Below are 5,345 nucleotides of genomic sequence, written 5' to 3' on the forward strand. Positions count from 1 at the left end.
ATACCATGCTTTGGGATTCTAGTAGCAATGTCTTCTGATAGAGTTTCACATTTTTGTGCACAAGTGGTAGAACAGATAAGTAAGATTCTAAAGATAGATTGGCAACTGCATACTCCTTATAGACCACAGGCAAGTGGACAGGTAGAAAAAATGAACCATTTAATTAAACAATAAATAGCTAAAATTGGATAAGAAGCTAATTTGTCATGGCCTCAATCCCTCCCTTTAGCATTACTTGGAATTAGATTTAAACCTAGAATAAAAGGAAATTTGAGTCCCTTCAAAATCTTATATGGAAGGCCATAGCAATTTCTATTTAGTGGAGAGGACCTAACGCAGTTAGGATCAGAATATTTATATGCTTATATAACTGAACTTCAGAAACAATTAAATAAAGTACATACATTTGTTTTAGGGACCAGGGCTAGAGGGTTGGATCAACCAATCCACCCCTTTAAGCTCGGGGATTATATATATATAAAGACTTTTTCAGGACAACCCGTGCAGGAAAAATGGAAGGAAAGTGGATGGGACCACACCAAGTATTACTGACAACACACACCGCCATTAAGATTAAGAAGCAAGCAGCTTGGATCCACAATTCAAGGGTGAAGAAGGCCCCGGCGAGGATATGGACCACCACTCCAACTGGACCAACAAAATTACGGTTTTCCAGATCCTAATGATTGCAGGGGTGCGGTTCTCGGATTTGGGGTGGGCAACTTGGGATGAGAACTTACACCTGACCTTAATACAAACAATTTCTCAAGTAACTAATAAGACGAACTGTTGGGTATGCACCCATCTGCCACAGCATGGGAATAAGGGTGTATCGTTAATTGGGATTCCCTTGCCTGCAAACTTATCTTGGACTAATTTGTGGGAAAACACATCTTGGGGTCGAAAATATTAAGCAGTTTTGGAACTAGAAGTGAGTAGCTTCATGCCGTTAGAATCCTATTATGTATGTGTACAAAGGTGTAACCCGCCTAAGGGTATAGGAAAACAGCATTGTATAAATACGGATACTACTTATGTGGGAAATCAGACATCTTGTAATTGAACAATTGATATTAGTACGACTAGCGGCTGGGCAAATTCAACCAGCTGGACGGTTCCAGAAGGAAAAGGGTGGTATTGGCTATGCAATGATACAGCCCGTAAGGTCTTGCCTGAGAATTGGAAGGGAACTTGCACTCTTGGAGCGGTAGTCCCCAATATGACAGTACATGATGTAGTGCCTCGAGGTTACTTGAGAAATCATATCCGGAGAATCAGATGAAAAATTAACAATCCATTGGTAGAGAGACACACCCCTTTTCATAGTTTTGTGCGATGGTTTATCCCATGGTTAGGAGTGAGTGAATTGGAAAAGGCAATAGTTAATATTTCTGCAATTATAGAGAAGTTAGAAAACAAAATTCTGGATGCTATAAAGGCTCAACAAGAAGAGATATCTAGTTTATCACAGGTAGTATTCCAAAATCGGATGGCCCTAGACTTGTTACTGGCCACTCAAGGGGGAGTCTGTACAGTAATAAACACAAGTTGTTGTATGTATGTAGATCAGAGTGGAAGGATCTCTACCGACCTGGAAGAAATATGGAAGCAGACCAGGATCCTACATGAGATCAGTAAAGATGATCTTTCATGGAGTTTTAGTGAACTATGGACTAAGTTAACCTCCTGGTTGCCCAATTTCCAATGGTTGAAACAAGTATTCATTGCTCTAATCGTATTAGTAGTGTTAGGAATATTTGTGTGCATGTTGTTTAGATGCCTGCTTTGTTGTGTTACTGTAAATAAAGAAAGTATCTGATGCAAAAGAATTTGCATGGGAAAAGAAAAGGGGGGATTGATTAAGGAGGTATTGGGGAGGCAAGGACAATCCCCAGACAAGGACTGTATATCTCGAAACAAGACACTGGAACTCATGATAAGGAAGCGGCAGGCGGACAGAGAAACGAATGTAAGGACTATAACTCTCGAAACTGGACATTGGAATTCATTATAAAGATACAACAAACGGGAGAATTGGCAACAACCAGCTCTTGCAATTAAGAAACATGCCAATTCAGCAGATTCCTGACCAAAGGTGAAAAGTACACTGTGAGGAAGACTTGGGGTCTTCCTCCCAAAGACCCCTGCCCACGTCCCAAAGACCCCTGCCCACAATTCTTGGAAGGCTCTGCGCAGGCGCAAGGTGCCAAAAGGCTAATTAGCATGAGAAGCGAGGGAAGGCGGGGATAGGTAATGCGTATGTATAGGTGCTTGTAGAATATTGATAGATTGATTGTATAAATTCAAGACTGCTTTCTGCTTTGGGTATGCACGATAGGTGGAGAGATCCCCCGTGCATCCAGCGCTGCAATAAAGAATATACCACTTAAAGGAATTTCGGCTTCGATCTTTGAATCAATTTGGCGACCCAGATGGGACAACCTCTCTGCCGGACTGCAGGACCTGCTGGGAACAGGACTCCCTAGGGTACCCCCGGGATTTCCCGGAGGGACTCCTCGACTCACCGGATCACTGCGGAGGCAGACAAGGACCCCATCATTGTAAGTGAGTATATTCTTTATTCTGGTTTGGTTTTCTGGTAGACCGGTCATCTGGAACTGTCTGTAAGTCAGAAGGTGATCTTCTGCGAGGCAGTGTTTGGTATATACTTTGTGGTTAGCACCATAAGTACATGTTTGGGGACCTTAAGGAAGGAGCTCGCTTTAAGGTCCATCTGGAATTGTGTTGTCTATTTCGGTTTTCTGACTCATGGAGTATGGTATTTAACTCTGGTTCTTGTTACTGCGATTTTGGCTATTTTCCTGGTGGTAATAGTAGGTTCGTGGCATTGTTATAAGAAAGATATCGTTACGGTGTTACACAGTTCGGTTTTCTGACTAATCGCATGTGGAATTTGACTCTGACTATTGTTACTGTGATTTTGGCAATATTGCTGGTAATAGTAGTTTTGTGGCATCGCTACTGAAAGATATTGCGTGCCCGTATTTTTGTGAGTGATACGTTTTGTGATACGCTTTTGTAAGTAACGTGTGTATTCTGAAAGTGTAAACTGGAAACTGGGGGGGGCAAACAAGCAGTGAAATTTTAAAGAAAAGTGTGTTAGGATGTGTTTTAAGTCACTGGAAGGATATTGGAGGATCTGCCGGTGGAAGTGTGAACAGGAAAACATTGATAAAATATCGTAATCAGTGGTGGCCGCTTTATAAGCTGGAATGTGGAGAAAAGTGGCCCCTAAATGGAACTTTAAACTATAATATTTTGCTACAGTTAATGTTGTTTTTTGAGAAGCAGAACAGGATGAAATGTTGTATACTGATGTTTCAGCATCTTGGTGGGAAAAGGTAGGGAATTAAGTTGGCCCCTGACTGAACCTTTGATGTTGGCATTAGAGAAGTACAGGCTGGAGAAAGATAAAGGAAGTGTTAAAAGGGTTGTTGAAAGTGTTAAAGGTGTTTGAATTTGAATGAGCAGGGAAAGAGGATGTAGGAATGTTAATAGTTCTGCCTCTGCCCGAGGCAGAGATCTTAAAATCATGGGTGTTAGCCCTTTAGGGCAAAGGGACCATGATCGGTCCGAGAGAGTTGTCACAGAAACAGAAAAGAGGTACACTCTTAAAACAACCTGAGTTCATGTGCGAGCTCAGATTGCTGATGGGACCGTTCAGGGAACTGTGGACAATTGCATTCCCCTGACCGACCCCCACTAAGACCCGAATCATCCTGAAAATCATGAACGGTTAAGTAAATACTAAAACCTGGATGAATTGGGAATTGAGAATATGCTTCCAACAAGGTCTAAAAGAAAGCCCTATGGAATTTTTGGACCAACTCTGAAATGTAATGAAAATAAATAAATAAATAAATAAATAAATAAATAAATAAATAAATAAATAAAACAAAACGGTTTGGACCTGGCTTTGGAGGACAAATTGACTAGCCTTTTCCTAGGGTAATCAACCCCTGATTTCAACAGGAATAACGGGGACCTGGGGAATCTACCCTAGCGGATCCTCCACTGGTTATAATGAAGCTAGGGGAGGAATGGAAGTGAAATTTCTTATTGCTATGGGGCAACGTATTCAGTTCTAAATCAAGCATTAATGCCTTCACAGAATTATTATGTTAGGGTAAAAGGTGTGTCGTGGTTTAACCCGGCCGGCAGCTAAACACCACGCAGCTGTTCGCTCCCCCTCCCCCTCCCTCTCTGGGACGGGGGAGAGAAATGGAAAGTGAAGCCTGTTTGTTGAGATAAAGACAGTTTAATAAGACAAAATAATAATAATAATAATAATAATAATTAATAATAATAATAATAATAATAATAATAACAATAATAATAATACAATGATGATAATAGTACCACTACTAATAATGTGTACAAACAAGTGATGCACAATGCAATTGCTCACCACCCGCTGACCGATGCCCAGCCTAACCCCGAGCAGTCCGGCCCCCTCCCCCTGGCTAGCCACCCCTATGTATTGTTTAGCCTGACGTCAGATGCTATGGAATACCCCTTTGGCTAGTTTGGGTCACCTGTCCTGGGTCTGTCCCCTCCCAGCTCTTACTGCACCCCCAGCCTGCCTGTTGGCAGGACAGAGCAAGAAGCTGAGATGTCCTTGGCTTGGTATAAGCATTGCTCTGCAACAATTGAAACATCGGGGTGTTATCAGCACTCTTCTCATCCTAAGCCAAAACATAGCATTCTCCCAGCTACTAGGAAGAAAATTAACTCTGTTCTAACTGAAACCAGGACAAGGTGTAACCGAAAAGGCTTATTTTTGTGAACCTTTGAAGTACAAATTAGGGAAACAATGGGGCATACACAGATTTTTATCTATGCCTAGCTCCTCATGGGCACTCTTAGGTAGAGATTTATTAGAGCAAGTAGGAGCAGAAATTGTCTTTGAAAAAGGGAAAATGGAATTAAGAACAGGAGAAGAACAACGAATAAATGTGTTAAGCTTGGCACTAATACAAACTGACCCTAAAAGTGAAATACCTTTAGAGATCACAGATCAAGTATGTCCAGGAGTTTGGGCTACCGAAGTCCCTGGAAGAGCTAAAAATGTGACCTTAATAATTATTAAATTAAAGTCAGGAGAGAAACCCGTTAAGGTTAAGTAATATCCTTTGAGGATAGAAGATAGGAAAGGAATTAAAGAGATAATTGATCAATTTTTACAGTATGGATTATTGATTGAATGTGAATCAGAATCCAATGCACCCATATTGCCAATTAAAAAGGCAGATGAAAAAGCTATAGGCTAGTTCCGGATTTGAGGGCCATAAATAAAATCACTGAGGATATACATCCAGTAGTGG

This window comes from Aythya ferina (assembly GCF_964211825.1).
Source record: "Aythya ferina genome assembly, contig: HAP1_SCAFFOLD_64, whole genome shotgun sequence".
Classification (NCBI taxonomy): domain Eukaryota; kingdom Metazoa; phylum Chordata; class Aves; order Anseriformes; family Anatidae; genus Aythya; species Aythya ferina.